The following is a 20036-nucleotide window of genomic DNA, read 5'->3' as shown; positions in this document are numbered from 1 at the left end:
GGAAGAGCCTTTGCTATGAGGGTGTGCCTCTTAAAGGTGCAGTGGCACAACACCTTTGATTAATTGAGGATTTTCTGCAAGGTGAGGGATGTTATAGACTCCCAACACTGAAATATGGCTCCCAGAGTTACCCATCTCAGTAACATCCTTTTATTGTAAGAACATGAGGAACAACCCAACCTCACTTCCAGACGTCCCTTTGCTTCCAGGTTCCTTGGTTTTTCTTCATTTCTCCCAGTGAATGCAAGCTGGCCAGGTCCTGTTGAAGCAGAGGCCTAGTATAGACCGTGGCTCACAGCTTCAACAGAAGCTGGGTTTTCTAACCCTCAGGCCCTAAGTGCTCTTTTCCCACCCCTTCCAATTCCCTTAAGGTTTCGCCCCTTTAACAATATATAGCCCCTAGAGTCCAATGTGGCATCAACAATCTCTGTCCATCTGGCCAAAGACAAAAGTCTTTTCTGAGCTCATCAGTTTTTCCTGCATAATTGCGTTTTCAAAGATGAAAGGCTGTTCTCCCCTTGAAAGCTGAGGATGCTGTGGGTTGATCTCAGGAAGCGGGATAACGGGCAAGGACTCCATTTAGGGAAGTCAGGGAACATCATCCACCCACCTCTGTTTCAGAATAAGGTCAAAAACAATGATTCCTCAGGAACACCTATCTTTCTGGATTACTCACTACATACAGGTTGACTACTGTGATAAACCATTAAGTGGGCCTTTTTTCTTGACTCACATTTCAAAGGAATGAATCTTTTGACTCATGCTGAAGACACTGTTAAAGTTACTATAAGGTATAAAAATGTCGCTGCAATTTAAAATACAGTCTTCTTGCCATTATTTAATCTTGAAATATATTTAAACTAGACAGAGACCCTTAATCCTTTCCCACTAACATCTGTTTGCCTTCACCACAGCTGAAATCTGAAATGGTGGCCCTGAATGTGGAAAATACTTGTGTGGTTGGTTCCAAAAGAGTAAGGGACATTTGCTTTATTAACGTGAAAAACAAATAACGCACACCCTATATTTAATAAATATTTATGTATCTGTGCCATAGCTTTTCAACGAAATTATTTTTCAAGCTTCTGCAATATAAACACATAAACTGCCATTCAGGATCAGGTCAAATGCCTGGCCTTCAAGCACCCAGCTAGACACCAGACTCAGAAAAGCCCGGAAGAAATTAATACCATAAGTTCAGAAAAACAGGCCACTGGACTTGGCTTGGAGTGAGTAAAACACACAATGCACGCAAGAGGCTGTCGATATGAGTTTGGACAGAGGTGTAGGGGGAAAGCCTTTGATCTTTACCACTCACTTCTCCTTAATCGGGCATCAAAATCAGAAAAACACAGTTTGGGAGTGGCAAGAAAACAAGGAAAACAAGTTTAGCAAATCCAAGGTGTTGAGAGACTGAGCTAGATAATGGGTTGTTCTCCTCTACTGTTGTCAGTATATGAAGGACTGTCTCCTCCTTTTGTTCAGACCCTCTAATATTGGCAGAGGGGGTCCTCTTGGTGGTTCCACTGCCCTCAGAAGTGGGAGGAACGGCAGCCCAGGAAACAGCTTCCCTTGTGGCCAGGTTATTCTTTACCTCAATTCAAGCTGAGAGGAAATGCATCATTTCATAAGAAATGCGTTTCATAAGTACTGCGTTTTCTAAGAAACAACAGATAGATATGGATTGTGGCTAACATCTTGTGACCACTGCTTACAGAACCAGTAGTGGGAGTACACTGGATGCAGAGAAAACAGGAGTGTGTGCACCACCTATGGGATGTGGGAGAGAGACTAGTTCCCCTATTTGTCTATTTGTCTGATTCCTGTCTGTTACTGTGGGTAAAAGGGTAGGGAACTTCTCTGCAGAGCTTGCAGAAGGTGTTTCAGTTCCAGAAGCTCCCATTTGCCTTGACATGACTGGTTCCCCTGCGCCAGACCTTTCAAAAGGTGAGTGGGAGCACCTTCTATTTCAGATTCTGCCTCCGTCACGTCCGCAACCCAAGGTTCCACTATGTATTTAAGCAGATTGTGGATTGTTCTGAAATAAGACGATATGCTGGCTTTCATCAGACCACCCTTTTACAAATTCTTATGCTCAGTGTGTGTGTGCACATTCAGCAAGGAGAATACATATGGAATCCACAAGACAACTTAACCGTTTAAGCTGTGCTGAAGCAAAACAGCAAGGGTCTTGCTTTTATCAGGAATCAGCCTTTCCCCTGGGGAAAAATGGTGGGTGTAGCCAAGATTCATAAACAACAACAACAACAACAGGGAAAGGTATGTCAATGGAGACAGGGAGTGAAAAACCCATGCAGGTTTAAACTGACCTTGAACTGCTTTGAGCCTCCCTCAGCCTATTTGTGGATCAGCTTTGGGGTGCTAGATTAGATAGCAGTTTTTGTCAGAACCCTAGTCTTGAGGAGCAGTCCTCACTCCAGCTGCCGACTCAGAAGTGCAGGCCAGACTGGACCTTTCAGGCCAGTAGTGCAGGAGCCAGAGGTGCTAGAAGGCAACCCAGGAAGCAGCATCATGCCCAGATGAGAGCCACACACCATACCCTTCAAGCCTTGCCCCTCACCAGGAACTGTCTCCCTCTATGTCAGGCACCTGCAGCTCCATGCTGACCCATTTGTAGAGATGACTCAACTGGAGTCAGAAAGGGGAAGGAGTAGTAGACTGTAAGCTGGCCAGGGCCAGCCCAATACAGTTTGGCACCTTGAGGCAAACCACAATATGGCACCTCCCTCCCAGCCAGGGAAGAAGGGCTGTGAAGACCTACACCCAGGAGCAAAGGGGGAATAAATATCTACATCAGGAACAAAGGGTGGGAAATAAAATCAACCTTCCCCAATGGCTGAAGTGGGAATCAAAGGACATTACAGGGGGGAAAGGGGGCCTGTTCTGAATCATACTGGGCAGCTGCAGAGCCCAGGAGACCCCCAAAGAGCAGCTCTAGGGGACCAGCGGTGCCTCCTATTCCCTGAGAGGCTGTTGTGGAGGCAACTGCCGAGGAGGCAGAAGATCGTCCCTCCAAGAAGCATGCAACAGCTGTTGCTGACACTGCGACAGCAGAAGCAGCAGGGGGGGTGCATTCCTTGGAGGCTGGATTCTGTGGATCCTGCTGCCCAAGATGGTTGTCTTGCCTTGCCTCATGAGTGGGCAAGTCCCTTGAAGATCTTCCATTCCTTAAGGAGCCTGGGACGGGGTGACCTGAAAGCATAAAGCCAACTTGGATGGTTTAAATTGCTCTCTTGAAGCTTTCCTTGATATTGCAACTCCTATGAAACTACTTGCTCTATACAAGATCCTTATCAAGATCAGGAGCAGGAGAGTCTTGGACTAGGCATCTGTCAGCGGCTGCCTCAGGTCTCAGCTCACAAAAGACCAACGCCGAGCTCTTCTTATATACAAGGGTGTTTATTGCAGTTCATTATTGGTTCCACAACCGAGGCGCGCAGCCCCGAGTCTCTAACGTCAGACATTTGAAGTCCCCTCTGAATCGGTCCCGCCCCTGCACCAACTTAAGAGGCTTGTGCTAGACCACCTCTTCCTGTCTTTCCTTTTCCGCAGGGTCTTTCTGCCCCCCTGGGTTCCTTCCCTCCTGCTCTCTCCTGAAGCGGATTCCTGAGATGCCTGTTCCCCCCTCCTTCGTGCTTTGGGGCTGGGCTCCTCCTCCAGGCTTTCTCCATTTCCGCGCGCCTCCACATTTGAACTTGGCGCGCGCTCGCTACCCCTGACCTTCCTTTTGACACTTACACTACTCCCTGTACTACTCTCCGCCTCTTCCAGCAGGACGTTCTCCCCAGATCTCCTTCCCCTGTCTCTTTCCTGCTCCGCTCCGTGTGTCACACTGGGAACCCCCCTCTCTTCCCTTCGTTCCTGCTGGGAAGCCGGCCCCGATCTCCCACTCCCGCTCGGGGTTTCCCTGCTGCTTCCCTGCTCCTGGCAGGTCCCCCCTGTGACCCCCCTTGTCCTGACTAGGGGCGCCCCCTCCTGAGAATCCTCCGATTCACTTGAGAGACTCATGGAAGATCTCAAGTCATTGTCATCCTCTTCCTCACTGTCCTGGGATTCTTCCTCGTCGCTCTCCGTCTCCTCCCTCACCTGTGCCTCTGTCTCTGAACCCCTGACAGCATCCATCTTCCTATTTGGGGGAGAACACCCTGAATTTATCTCACCACAACATTAGAGAATTCTACATTTGTTAAGTACAACTATGGGCCTGACTGTTGGGCTGAGAAAATGTCTAAAATCAATTGAAGGACAAATTAAATGTGCTGCGGGAGGCCTCGGAGCAGGGTTACTTGCATTTGCAATGCTAATCAGCAGCCCCTCGCAGGTGCTTTGAATACTGGGTCTTAACCCTGTTCTCCATCAGTTCACCAGTCTACATTGTAGGGTTGCAGTTTGCTGTGCAAGGGTTAAAAAAAAAAGGCAGACGTATGATGCATGTGCCTGTGTTTTCCTGTGGTGGAGCTAATAGCAGCACTGGTGGGTGAGTGGTTTTAGATCACAGAAAAAGGGTTCCAACCTCCTTTCTCCTGCAGCCCTTCCCTACTTTCTCCATGCAGTGACAGTCACAAGCAAATGGTGGTATTACATAGCTTCCATCATTCACCCTGGAGTGCCACCCACAAATGTATCCATGACAACGCACATTGAACAGATGGTGCATTTACAAATACACTTAAGATTATGGACTGGATCCGAACTATCCTTTTTGTGAATGGAACGGATCTCACATTCATGAAATTGGACTTTCCCACCCCCTTTCCTTTTGCAACTCTCCCTGCTTGAGAGGGGTTGGAATAGATTGTGTAGGAGCTGCTGATGGAGGAGGGAACTAGTGGCTGTTCCTTATGTGAACGGCATTGAAATGTAGGTTCCAAGCCTAAGACAACTCAGCATTTGGTTCCTTATTCACTTTTCCAGCAGGAGCCTGAAGCACATATGGTCCTTCATAACTTTTGGGGATCTTTACCATTCCTTCTGGGAATTGGCGGTGGAGGGGGAATTGGTGAACCCAGTAACCAATAGGGCTTTCATTGCCACTGGAGGTAGTAACAGATTTATTTGTTTAGGTGTCAGTTGCCAGCTTTTCCAGCAGAAAGACATAATTTCACATTGTGATCTCCTGGAGAAAGAGATAGAGAAAGAACCAGTGGTAAGGTTGATGGCCTTTGCATAAGAACAGTGGAGTCATTCAAAGACACTTTCTCCCAGCAAAAGAGAATCTGCCAGGCGAAGTTTGTCCATCTAGTGTCTCTTTCAGCAGTCTTTTTTCCACAAGCAGTCGGAGTGGTGAACCCCCAAAACCCTTTTAGTTCAACTTCAGTTTCATGGCAATACTAATCACATTGCCAACAGTGCATTGAAGTTCTTTTTAAGAAGGTTTTATTGATTTCCAATATATAGCAGCAATAAAATAAAATAAATTTTAAAAAGTGAGAGAAAATGCAAAATAAATACCCCAATTTACGCCCCCCCCACCCACTCCAGGACTGATCAGTCTATTTAAGTTTGCCAAAGTTCAGTCTGTGATTTCAGTGGTTGCCATTCTTCAGGGTTATCAGTAAAGTATTTCATAAAGGGATGTTATATTTCAACAAAATCATCTACATCATTTGTGTAATTGAAGATCTTGATATGCGTGTGTGTTGCCAAACCTGCAGGCACTGAGGCATGTACAACGAGAGGTCATTCAGTGCAAAGATCTTAGAAGCAACTGAAGAGCTTGATGTCTTTTGGAAAGTGGCAAAACATCTTTATATTAGCATTACAAAAAAAAAAAGACACAAGATTCTAGTGACTACCAGTTACGCAAGCTCTTCACTCACCTAACAAGTTCTCCGTCCGTGGCATCCACAAATGACAGGGAAGAAGACAAATCTCCTGTGAAGAGTACATGAAGAGTCAACCTAGTCCCAGGGCCATGAAAAATGATGTGAGAGAAATGAAACATTCAGAGGGCTTGTGTTCCAAAGGCCTGTTTGGGGAGCAAAAAATGTAAACAAATCCACTTCAGGTTCTTCTTCCCTGACTACATAAAGATTGCACAGTCTGAGGGGGCCCTCTGCCTGCCACATCAATAACGCTCTCCAATAAATGCTTTGTTACCTCAGGCAGGATCTATGGAAGCCCCACACTGTGCAAGGCAATAGTTGTGTCGGTTAGCACAAATGGATATGACTACAAGCACAGCCCTGAAGGAGGTGGCAGACCTTAAAGTCAGGTCCGCAAACAAGTGGGAGCTTTTTGTTGTTCAGTGAGGGCAAAAACATTTATACACAAATTGACTTTGATATAGGTCACCATTGTGTTCTTATGGACTTCCTGTTTATTTCATTTAGCACAAGGGGTGTCATTTGTATTTTGTATTTTTTTTACCTCAGGCACTAGAAATGGACAGCCTTGCCCACAAGTGGCAAAGGTGCCATCACTCTTTTGGCTCGGAAGGCAACTGTCTGAATGTGCTGCTTCTTCTTTGGCGATCACTCATAGCCGAGTAAGATTGTCTTCCATAAACACGGTTTTAACAATGAGTCCGTAAGTGACTGTGGAAGCCAATTCTGGATCCACACATCCTTCCACAGTGGGAACATTGGTTCCCGGGTGGGAGTTGATCACGGTGTGGATTTGCCAAGCATGCCTTCCTCTTAGCACGTTTCTCCCTTGCGTCCTGAGTTTGAGTGTCTTCAAAGCCCATGGCACCTTTAGTAAAGTTCTCCAACTGGAGTGCTCGCAGGCCCGTGTTTCCCAGTTGTTGGTGTTTATATTACTTTTTAAAAGATTTGCCTTGAGACAGTCTTTAAACCTCTTTTGTTGACCACCAGCATTATGCTTTCCATTTTTAAGTTCGGAATAGAGTAGTTGCTTTGGAAGACGATCATCGGCACAACATGACCAGTCCAACGAAGTTGATGTTGAAGAATCATTGCTTCAACACTGATGATCTTTGCTTCTTCCAGTACACTGATATTAGTTTGCCTGTCTTCCCAAGTGATGTGTAATTTTTTTGGGAGACACCGTTGATGGAATCTTTCAAGGAGCTGGAGATGGCGTATGTAAGTGGTCCATGTTTCACAACCATATAGTAAGGTTGGTAGTACAATAGCTTTGTAAGCAAGCATTTTGGTTTCCCTGCGAAATGCACAGGTATTCTGGAGATAGGGTTATTTCCTTTGCTTGTCCCTCCATGCCATCTTCTATCCAAGAGTGGCTGTGGCTTTCTCACAGAGCAACCATGGGCAGAGTCACTTAAGAATGAATAGGTCAGAGTGGGGGAGATGAGGAATGGAGTTGGCACCTCCTAGGCCTAGCTCAGCAGTAAAGCAGCCACAATTTGCATGCCAAGGGTCTTGGATTCCTCAGGATGGAAGAATCAGATAGCAGGTGATGAGGGTCTGCCAGGCAGGCAACACTGGATTAGATGGGTCAACAGGGAGGTAGCTGCCTTATGCTAGGTCAAACTGTGTTCACTCATACTTGCTACAGGGGAGAGACTGCTGGAACAGTCAAGGGGTAAAGCTTTTCACCTGCCGCGGACCCTTAGAAGAAATTGCTTTTTCCCTTTGCTCTCACTGACACCTTTTGCTTTTTTTTTTTTTTGGCAGGAATATGAATGCATTTGGTTTTTATTACTTTTTGAAATGTTAACATTTTGTTGCCTTGGATTTTGATAAGCTGCACTGTTCATGTTTAAATTTTGTATTTGTATAACAAGAAGAAGAAGAAGAAGAAGAAGAAGAAGAAGAAGAAGAAGAAGAGGAAGAAGAAGAAGAAGAAGAAGTCCATCTTCTAGGAGGGATGTATGGCATATCTTGGAAGGTAAGGTGGGGATGTGGTTTCTGATGTGGTTTCTGATGTGGTTTCACTATGTCTTCTCAGGCAGAATGTACAGGAAGTTCTTCCAAAGCCATAATGAATAACAAAGCACTCATGCTGAAGGTGGTTGAGCAAGGTGACATTTGGAAGATATTCCCCCCCCCCCATTGTGTTGGACTGCTTCAAACTTGTGAGTGCTGGGAAGGCATTATTGCAGACGATGTAACTGCTCAAATTTCCTGATGCTGGCAGTGAAGACTCGGGGTTGCGAATATGCAGGGGTTGAGGCGACACTTGCAAAAACAGGCAAGAGGTAGAGGAACTTAACTTCTCCTAGGTCTGCTGTTATGAAAATGCACTTCCCATGACTGTACACACACACACACAGGTTACTTCATACTTTGAGTCAGGAGTGTGTGTGGCTAATGAGAAACAACCTGTGAGAATCTACGGGGAAGAGCTGGCGCCTGGGAGAAAACTGTGATGAAAGCAATGGCGCCACCTTCCTATCACTTTAAGAAATGTCTTCTCATTTTAAGAAATTCCCTATCCATATACATACAGTGTCTAGCAAGAACAGGAGGGAAAGACTGCCTTGGGTTTGCAGTTTCCTAAAGCTATTTCCCTGAGCTACCAAGGTGTTAAGTATTGTTATTTTGCTACATGCTGGAACTGGTGAACCCAAAGATCCTCTCTTAGCGATTGCATCCCTCTCCCATAGCCCCCTTCTGGAAAACAGCATAAAAGTAAGGTGGCTTGTTCACCCTGAATATGGCTTATTCCTTGTCTGAGCCTCCGAAGGAGTCCAGTGCATCTCTGCTGTAAAGGATGCAGAGTTTTATGTAAATGTTAAACTGACTTAGAAACTGTGTAAAAGTTAGCTAGAAAACAAATTGCCATTTATTTTCTTTTTCTGCAGTCTCCGACTCCTTTTCCTCTTTTGTCTTGAATCATTTAATACACAACTGGAATTATAGGCCAGGAATTGAAGAAGTACAGTATTGTGCTACCTCATAGGTTTGGCCTTACTCAGGTGCCAAGCTATTGTGGGTTATATGCTACTCATTTGTATGGAGGGATAAACAGGAATTGCGGGGGGGGGGGGGGTCTGGGCTGGTGGCAACCTGTGGACCTGATAAGCATTTACTTCCCTTGTCTCAGGAAACCCCATAGCTCTGAAACCCCACCGCCTTCAAAGTCAGGGAAACCTAGGAGGTGCTGGCAGTCAATCACACACAAGGAGCTTCCCAACCTGTCCTACTTCACAAGGTAGGTGGGGACATGCGCTTTTTCATAAGGGGTCAGCACCCTCCCGCTTGACAATACTCCTTTGCAAGTGTCCTCCATGCCCAGTTCAAGGAAAATGCTGGGTTGGCAACTCTGTGTTTCCCCAGTGGTGTCCAAACTTTTTTCAAAGAGGGGCAGATTTGATGAAGTGAAGGGCCATGAGGGCTGACCAAAGGGCCGATCTTTTTTTAGGGTTGAAGTTGTTGAAATAAACTGCCACAGGGGCTGCATTAAACTGACCGGCCCCCGAAATGGACATTGGACACACCTGCCTTATAATGTACAGCTCTGCCCACAGCACATGTAAAGATGGTGGATTTTCTTCTAATGTTGAGACACTGGTAAAGCCTTGCACTCTCCTCAGGTCTCAGAGAGGCAGAATTGGTATCTCTGCTTAATATATACTCTTTTGTCCCACTATACACAACCACACAACCACTACCCTCTCTGTGCTGTTGCCAACACACAATCCTGTGCCTCAGTTTGCCTGTTTCTCTCTCTCCCATTCTATGCCTCTCCAGCACTCTTTTCCTGGTACTGCCCTGGCTGTGGGTATTTCTAGGCACAGGTCTTAAAGTGAGCGCTTTTTATTTTTGGCCCAGTCCTTTACCGCTGAATTGGAGCAAACCACAATATGTGGGAAACCTGAATTGTGGTTGTTTATTCCACTTCAGCATTAAAGAGCGAGTTTTTGCAGGGAAAGCCCTGGGCAAAAAGAAATAACTCTGGCATAGCACTTTAAAGCACAGACCTGTGCCTAGCAAGTGCAGGGCAAGAGGTAAGTGTAGATGAGCACCATGTTTGTTCAGAGCCAGAATCACCATTTCTTGGACAAGAACTGTTGCATGCATCCCTTTACTAAGTTTAGATCATAAGTGATGATGCCTCAGGAATGCCTGTCGCTCTGACCCGCCCACAGCAAGAAATCCTGCAAAGTGCCCCAGCCGTCTCCCAGTCTTCACCAATTCCACACTCACCCCATGAATCTCTTCAAGAAACTGCAAAAACAAATCACAGCACCTTCTAGAAAGTGTTTAAAAAAGGAAGGCAGAATCTTGTATGACTTCTGTGCTACACTGTATAATCAAAAACTTTCTGGCTGGAATGATCATTCAGGTGTTATCCTTTGAAACAAAAGAGGAATGGCTTGTCTTGCTAATCCTTAGCTATTGTTCTTTTTCAAAGAACCTACAAAGGAAGTTTACTTACAGCCCTGATCCTGCCCCTCTTCCATTGTTGCTGTGTACTTCTGAAAGTGTGTGTGTGTGTGTGTGTTGCTGGCATTAACATCATTACTCATGATACACGCATGGGTACTGTTATGTAGTGTAGTTTCACCCTGGGCCAACAGGGGGATACTGTATATAGTTTCCACTCAGGTCTGTAGATAGTTTTCACTCAGGTCCGCGTCCGTTATTTTAGGCGGGAACTCTGAGCTGTTATGGTTACAATGTTGACAGCCGGCTGACTATAAATACAGGCCGGCTGAGCTGTTCGCTGCCAGTTTATTTCCAGCTTACCAGAATAAAAGAGCTACTTGAAGAAATCGCTGTGCCGGCTGCTATGTCAACCCACCACTTAACACTGGCAACGAAGGTGGGATTGATGGACATCAGAGCACAGCCAGATGCGGCCAGCCTCTGAACTGAGCTGAATCACAGAGCGAAATCACTGAGCGAAATCACTGGGCAGAACCAATTCAGAGCTGACTGTTCTGGCTGGAGCACTGTGTTCCATCCATCGCCCTTCACGCCGGCATCGGAATCATGGCTTCACTTGTGCCTCTACCGCCGTTTGCGCCAGCATCTGAATCATGGGACTCCTACCTCGCTCGGTTCGACTGCTACCTCCAAGCCAACGAGCTGACAGCAGTATCAAAGGATCGGAAGCGGGGCCTATTCCTCAGCCTCTGTGGGCCTGAGGTGTTTGAGACGGCCCGAGCATTGGTTGCGCCTGAAGCAGTCCAGGAAACACCATGGGACACGATCCAAGAGAAGCTCCGCAGCCACTACGCACCAAAGCCGTCCAAGATTGCTGCCCGCCATGCGTTCTACCACCGGAACCAGGCAGAGGGGGAGTCAATCAACAACTACACCACCGCCCTGCGACAGGCTGCAATGCACTGTGAATTCCGAGACTTAGACGATGCCCTGATGGATCGAATCGTCTGCGGGGTCCGGGACATCCATCTGCAACGGCGTCTCCTAGCCAAGCCAGACCTCACGCTACAGAAAGCCATTGAGGAGGCTGTGGCCTCAGAAGCTGCTGAACGCTCCGCTCAGGAGATCCGCAAGTCCAGCAGCCCGCGTCTTACTAGGGAGCCAGTTCCGGTGCATCATGAAGAGGCCAGCAGTGATGAGGCATCCTCCAGTGAAGACGATGATGTGCACCAGACAAAGCGGGAGCGCAGGAAGTTCCAACAGAACTCCAAGGGCCAACCGGAATGTGCTGGCTGCGGAGGCAACCATTCCCGTGCCAAGTGTCGATTCAGAGACGCCATCTGTAGGAAGTGTTCCAGAAGGGGCCACATCGCTAAGGTCTGCCGATCGGCTCCGTCTGACTCGCAAGTCCAAGTCTTCACTCCAGTCGGCCAAGGAAAGTTGTTTCGCTCTCACCAACTGCCGCTGCCCGTCTGGAACCACGATTGGCTAAACCGACTCGTCGACGCGACGCAAGCTGAACGTCACGGTGCTCATTGAAGGAGCTCCATGTGACATGGAGATCGACACCGGGTCTGCCCTGTCCATCGTGTCATGGAGCACCCTCAAAAGACTGGTACCCAGAGTGTCCAAAAGGCAACTCGACTCTCACCGCGTACACCTGAGAGACTACCAGGGAAACGACATTCCCGTGGTAGGCGTTGGCCGGTTCCGGATCGCCTTCAAGGATTTTTCGGGCCTGCTCCGGTTGGTGGTGGTCGAAGGTCAGCGGCCAAGCCTCCTAGGGCTAGACTGGTTTGATTCCCTCGGCCTGGAAATCACCGGCATCAACTGCATCTCTAACGCAGAGACTGAGGGTCTGGTCAAAGACTTTGCCGAGGTTTTTGACGGCACCTTGGGGCAATATACAGGTACGCCCATCTCCTTTAGCCTTGATCCACAAGTCGCCCCCATCAAGCTAAAGCCACGCCGGGTTCCCTTTGCTCTCAAGGCTAAGGTGGACGAACAACTGGACAAACTGATCGCCCAAGGAGTTTTGGAGCCGGTTGACCACGCAAAGTGGGAAACCCCCATCGTCACGCCTGTCAAGCCAGATGGGTCGGTGAGAATCTGCGCTGACTACAAGTGCACGATTAACAAGGCACTTCAGCAGCACGCTTATCCGGTTCCTGTTGTCCACCACCTGCTGCATTCCCTGGGTGAGGGTAAGGTCTTCGCTAAGCTGGACCTTGCCCAAGCCTATCAACAACTGCCTGTCGATGATGCCACTGCTGAGGCCCAGACGATTGTCACCCACCGGGGGGCATTCCGTTGCCGCCGGTTGCAGTTCGGGGTGAGTGTGGCTCCTGGCATCTTCCAAAGCCTTATGGAGCATCTCCTACAAGGGCTTCCGGGCGTGGTACCATATTTTGATGACGTCTTGGTGTCTGCAGACTCACACCAGCAGCTGTTCGAGCGCCTCCGTGCCGTGCTGACCAGGTTCCAGGAGGCCGGGCTCAAGGTAAAGAGGGAGAAGTGCCAGATTGCCGTTTCACAGGTAGAGTTCCTGGGCTATCTTATCGATGCCTCCGGCCTTCATCCAACCACATCCAAGATCCGCGCTATCCAGCAGGCTCCCACCCCAAAAAACAAAACGGAGTTGCAGGCATTCCTGGGGCTGCTGAACTTTTATAACATGTTCCTGCCCCACAAAGCCACAGTGGCTGAGCCTCTTCACCGACTCCTTAGCACTAAGACGCCTTGGGCCTGGGGTCATCGGGAGACGGCGGCCTTCAACGCGGTCAAGGCTCTCCTTTCTTCAGACAGTGTGCTGGTGCAGTACAGTGAATCCAGGCTGCTGGTCCTTGCCTGCGACGCCTCACCTTTTGGCATCGGTGCTGTCCTTAGTCACCGTTTTCCAGATGGAAGAGAAGCACCGCTCGCCTACTTTTCCAGGACACTATCTCCGACGGAACGGAATTACAGCCAGCTCGACAAGGAGGCATTGGCACTTGTGGCTGGAGTGAAGAGGTTCCATGAATACCTCTATGGCAGGACTTTTGACCTCATCACTGACCACAAGCCACTCCTGGGCCTCCTCGCCGGTGATCGTCCAACTCCACCGGTCCTCTCACCATGCATGCTGCGATGGACTGTTTTCCTGGCTGCCTACCACTACCGGCTCATCCATCGCCCGGGGAAATCGATGGGCCATGCCGACGCCCTCAGCCGTTGCCCTCTTCCAGCATTTGTGGAAGACCCGGCTCCAGCTTCATCGCTCCTTCTGATTGAGGACCTTCCGACAGCGCCTGTATCGGCTGCCACTGTGGCCTCTGCGTCTGCCCAGGATCGCACCATCAGCCGGGTGCTCAACTGGGTGTGGAGGGGGTGGCCACAAGGGCCTTTTGCATCGGAGTTCCAGCCCTTCGCAACCAGACAACATGAACTCTCCGCTCATCGCGGCTGTCTGCTGTGGGGAGGCCGCGTCGTGATTCCCCAGGGACTCCGTCAGCGCGTCCTGGAGGCTCTGCACGTTGGCCACCCGGGAATTGTCAAAATGAAGGCGTTGGCTCGGTGTTACGTCTGGTGGCCTAATATGGACGATGCCATCACTGCCTGGGTGTCCGCCTGCCAAGCGTGCCAAGAGTCGAGGCCTGCACCACCGGCAGCTAAGGGACACACCTGGGAGACGCCAAAGACACCCTGGTCGAGGGTGCACATCGATCTGGCTGGCCCCTTTCACGGCCGGACCTTTATGGTAGTGGTGGACGCCTATTCCAAATGGCTGGAGGTCGCCCTGATGCCCTCCACCACTACCGAAGCTGTCATCCGGGTGCTGCGAGGCCTGTTTGCAACGCATGGGTGTCCTGATGTCCTGGTCTCTGACAACGGACCGCAGTTCACGTCAGGCACGTTTGAACGGTATCTTTTGGGACTGGGCATCCGCCATGCCCTAACGGCGCCTTTTCATCCATCCAGCAACGGGCAAGCAGAAAGAATGGTGCGCTCGACAAAAGAGGCACTGGCGCGCCTGGACCGGGGAGACTGGCATGAGCGGGTCGCCGAATACTTGTTCGTGCAACACATCACCCCTCATGCGGCCACAGGGAGGAGCCCTGCTGAACTGCTTATGGGCCGCCGCCTCAGGTCACCGCTCGACCGGCTACACCCAGACTTTGCCGTGGCTGAACCCCCAGGCTGTGCCAACGCACCACGGTCATTTGTCCCAGGAAACCAGGTCTTTGCCCGGAACTATGTGGGGGACATCCCTTGGGTGCCAGCCACAGTAGTGGGAGTCACGGGACCTCGCTCATACCAGGTGGCACTCGAAGACGGACGCTTGTGGCGATGGCACATAGACCAGCTTAGGCGCAGGGTTGGGGACTTGGACACTACCGAGGTGCCCCCAACTGCGTTTGCGGCTCCGGAAGAGACACATACAGATGGCGAGGCCCTACCTACACCTCCCTCGCAAACTGCCAGCGTGGAGCCGAACCAAGCCGTTTCAGAACAGACTCAGACCACTCCACTTGCGGAGGCTCCACCCACAGCAGCGGATCCAGGGGAGTTGGTTCCAACGCCACCTAGGGTCGCACCACAGCCTCAGCGAGAACTGTGTGGCCCTCCGGACTTGGCTACCAGTCCCCGGCGGTCTGGCAGAGTTTCCAAGCGCCCAACTTATTTAAAGGACTATGTTGTTGGACAGGTATCACTGTTGGTCTAAGTAGGGGAAATGTAACCGATATGCTTTTGTGCCTAATTGAACCATTATGCGTAGTGCTGTATATAAGGAAACCATTACGATTATAACTAACGCCTTATCTCGGTGGGGAGGGGTGTTATGTAGTGTAGTTTCACCCTGGGCCAACAGGGGGATACTGTATATAGTTTCCACTCAGGTCTGTAGATAGTTTTCACTCAGGTCCGCGTCCGTTATTTTAGGCGGGAACTCTGAGCTGTTATGGTTACAATGTTGACAGCCGGCTGACTATAAATACAGGCCGGCTGAGCTGTTCGCTGCCAGTTTATTTCCAGCTTACCAGAATAAAAGAGCTACTTGAAGAAATCGCTGTGCCGGCTGCTATGTCAACCCACCACTTAACAGGTACTCCTCTCAAGTGCTCTGTAAGAAGGGGATGCAAAGGGTTTGTCTATTACCAAGAGCTGGCAGCCAAAAAGTAAATAAATGTGGAAATGTGAAATTTAGCCTAGTCAGTCCCACTGGTTCTTGACCTTTCCTCCTTCCTCTGGACTGACCATCAAGGTTTTGCAGGGACCACAGGAACTGTGACAGGCCAAATTCCTATCAGAATGTTCCATTTTGTGCCTCCTATTGTTTTCCAAGTCAAATGCAATATTTCCAATTTCTGCACTGTTTCGTGTGTTTTTTAAGCTGCTTTTATTATATTTTGCACAGGGCCTTGGAACACATATATCTGGATTAGGGAGTAATAAAATAACCCCAAATTTAATAACAAATTAGCAACTAATAAACAACAACATAGGATGTAGTCCAACACAGAGCTATTCACATATTAATCCACCAGACTTAAATGTGCCTAACTCTGTGTTTGATTGTGAGTGCCTGCTGAGTATTTATTATTCTAAACAATTATCTAGAGTTTATGGGATAGGTGTACATGCCATATGTGCAGTATTCTTTATTTAAAATAGGATGACTATATTTGGCCCATGTCATTATCATTGCTAACATCACTGTAGCTTTTGTGAGGTATGAAACAGAAGTATAAATGATCACAACAAATTCTGCTATGGTAGTTTCATGTTTTGCAGTTTAGTCTTGAATTTCTCCCTGAAAAGATGTTTGGGCAAGACCTCCTTTGAAACCTTGAAAACCCTCTGCCTTAAACCCAAAGGTGTGGAGGCAGGGTGCAATTTCTTTGTGATCAGGGAAAGGCACTCTGCATATGCTTAGGGACTGTTTGTTTCATTATGTCTTCACATATTCCTGAAATTACTGATGCTGAGCCCTGGCAACAACATAATCCACAGAGGAAGCAGCTGGGGAAAAGATCATTCAGCATCAGAAAGTACAAAACTTATGCAGGGGTTACATTTTAGAGATGGCACCTAAAGCCAAAATTGTGTATGATCAAAACACATTAGGGACAATGGAGGGTGGGATTGCCAAAGTCTTTTCCCCCCACACGCTCACTTCCTTCTGCACCCTATCTATCTATCTATCTATCTATCTATCTATCTATCTATCTATCTATCTATCTATCTATCATCTATCTATCTTGCCAAGTATATAAAGCTGAATGCACACAAATTAAACGTGCGTAAGTTGCGGGCTTACTGTACTATAATATATAGTAGATAAACTGTATCAAAGTCCTATATATAAGCTGTAAAATATATAGACTGTAATGAGAAACGAAAGCAGTCTCTGCTGACCTTGGACTGGGATTTTCCTTCATTGTGCAAATATTTATTACATGCAAATGAAAAATTGACATTGGTTGTGCCCCTCTGCTTCCTGCTTCTAATATATTTCTGTGATTGCCTTCAATACTGGGGAAAGTGGCTTGTTCCCCTTCTGTTTACACAGGAGTGCCAACAGCAGCAATAGGAACAGAGGAGAGGTGGGCCCGTTTCCCCTGCTAATCAATAACCTGAAAGCAACAATCAGCTTCTGCTGCAAAGACACTCCTCACTGCAGAGCAAAAGGCAAGGACTAGAGAGGGAAGTGTGTAGCAATATTCCAAGGAAATCACAAATCAAAGCCTGCACCTTGCTGCTTCTCGGGTTCCGAAATGCTAACCTTCTGACAAATGGAGCAAGCAATCAGACATGAAAGATTTTCAGATCACTGGAGCAATAAGTAAAACAAAAATATGCACGTCAATGGGATGAGGAAAAATGCAACAGCAACAGCAGCAGCTACAGTACATCTCTTCTCAGACCTATCAGGCTAGAACATTTCTCCCTGGAGAAAGTCTGCAACCCGGCAGGGGGAGACCAGTTTGTATAATTGTTTAGCCTATTTGCCTCATGTAGCACATCCTAATACAAAAGGTGTTAGGTTTTATGAACTGCTTCTGTCTGGTTCAGAAACCTGTGTATGGCAGGATGCAGGTGGATTCTGTATGCTCCAGCAGCATAGTGTGTGGAAAGAAATGTGCAGACCCACCCCTTCCATTGCAATGAATGGGGAAGCTGTTGTACTGTATCGACAAGCCTGTGTGTTATTAAGATCTTACAACTGCTATTGACTATACAGTGGTACCTCGGGTTACATACGCTTCAGGTTACAGACTCCGCTAACCCAGAAATAGTGCTTCAGATTAAGAACTTTGCTTCAGGATGAGAACAGAAATCGGGCTCCGGCGGCGTGGCGGCAGCAGGAGGCCCCCTTAGCTAAAGTGGTGCTTCAGGTTAAGAACGTTTCAGGTTAAGAACTGACCTCCAGAACGAATTAAGTACTTAACCCGAGGTACCACTGTACAGTACTGGATAGTAGGCATTACTGTTTTGGTGCAAACCAATCTGTATTCTGTTCCAGCTATTCATATTTTAGTATCAGCTAACCAGGTTCTTTGTGAATATGCCATATTTGCCTAATGAGATTGGAATATACTCTCCCTTGCTCTGCTCTCCAGCTCCCTGAATACGAATGTGCACGTGACTATGACTAGTTGCATGCGGACACACACAGCCTCTCATGCTGTCCTTGCATTTTGCCAACACGGAATTTGGACATCCTTGTCTTTGCAGAGCTATTATCTGTAGCCTGTCCTTCCCCTCTCATCATGCAACTGTGTATGCTGGTCGCGTATCCATTTCTTCATTCTGCTGACTCGCCTGTGCCTGCGGCGCTGCTGCCTGTCTGTTATATATTTGATTTCCTTCCATTTGTACAAGCCCGGCTGCCTCTTACTTAAGGTGTGTAAAAGGGGGAGAAAGTATGTTAAAAATACAAAGGGATAACACCAGCATGAATAATGCCTTCTGCTACCCATTTTATATAAGGCCGTGGTAAACGGTGAAATTTCACTATAGGGACAGATTGTGCAAGAGGGATTCACACCAAATTGAATGGTCCTCAGTGGCTTCTGGTGCTGCTGATGTGGCTCCTGGTCTCACTTCTACCACCACTACTAATTTTATTATTTATTCCCTACCCATCTGGCTGCGGTTCCCCAGCCACAGCACATTAAAATTTTTAAAACATTAGACATAAAAAATTTCCCAATAACAGGGCTGCCTTCAGATGTCTTCTAAAAGTCAGATAGTTGTTTATCTCCTTGACATCTGATGGAAGGGGGTTCCACAGGGAGGAAGCCACTACCGAGAAGGCCCTCTGCCTGCTTCCCTGCAACCTCACTTCTCACAGGGAGGGAACCACCAGAGGGTCCTCAGAGCTGGACCTGTGTGTTCATTATTTAAGCCCCATACTTGTCAATGGCTATGTTCTGACCTATAGCCAGCTTTTGCCTAGGCTTGAATTATACATTGCACATACATTGGGAAGGGGATGGAGCTCACTGGTAGTTTCCATGCAAATGATCCTAAGTCCTCATGGGAAAGTTCTCTCGGAGAGCACAAATCAGTGTACAGACAACACTAAGGCAGATAGATCAATGCTCAGATCAATGGTAAGGCAGATGGCTATGTTCTTTCTCCAAGGCTGCCTGCCATGCTGCTCCATGAAATGGTGAAAACAAACAGAAGGGGGAGGAGCCAACAATTGGCTATGCATATGTCCGCAGAGCATGACCCTGACTAATTCTAGACCCTTGGAAAAGAGAGAGTAGCAGCTGGTGGTATAGGGGGGTCTGTGTTGCCAAGCTGGCTTTCTGACATCAGGCATTGCAGCTGGTTACTTGAATAGGAAGGGGGCAAGGCAGCAGGGAGCTCAGCATGGTGTGGGGGCACAGCAGCAGCCTGCATCATGCTGAGCTCCTAAACTGTGCCCCCTTGCCAGACCACAGCTGGAATAGACCATTTTCTGGCAGTTGCTAAGTACCTGTGAAAGCTTCCATGGAAGAAGGAAGAGGAGGAGGAGGAGGAGGAGGAGGAGGAGGAGGAGGAGGAGAAGAAGAAGAAGAAGAAGAAGAAGAGAGTTTGGATTTGATATCCCGCTTTATCATTAGCCCAAGGAGTCTCAAAGCGGCTAACCTTCTCCTTTCCCTTCCTCCCCCACAACAAACACTCTGTGAGGTGAGTGGGGCTGAGAGACTTCAGAGAAGTGTGACTGGCCCAAGGTCACCCAGCAGCTGCATGTGGAGGAGCGGAGACGCGAACCCGGTTCCCCAGATTACAAATCTACCGCTCTTAACCACTACACCACACTGGCTCATGGAGGCAAACAAACGAACTACCCATGAATCAAAGGTACTTTTAAGCAAAAGCGGCACCGCTGACTTCTCCAAAGTACATCCAAATAGTTTGGGCTATACTAACAATAGTGAAACAGCTGCAATCTTTGTATTTCTCTTTTAAGTGCTCTACTGAAGCTAGTTTGGTAGAAGGACACAATTCCACTATGAGGAAAGAGGCAAATTCTGTTGTCCATTAGAGTACTCCAGCCCCCGGCCCCTGTGGAATGAAAGTATTTATCAAGTGAACAATACAAATTGTCTGTAGGCTTACTAAATTGCTGAATGGCAATGCTATCTTGGGGCAGTTGGGGAAAAATATTTACTTTTGCACTGTGACACTGACCTAGATATTGTAATATTTAAAAAGAATGGTTCGGCTTGTTTCAAAAGCGATATTAAATGAAATCCTACCATCTTTAAATTGGTAAACAAAGCCCAG

This window comes from Podarcis vaucheri (genome assembly GCF_965113315.1).
Source record: "Podarcis vaucheri genome assembly, chromosome: 1".
Lineage (NCBI taxonomy): Eukaryota > Metazoa > Chordata > Lepidosauria > Squamata > Lacertidae > Podarcis > Podarcis vaucheri.
Note: the sequence above shows the minus strand (reverse complement) of the source record.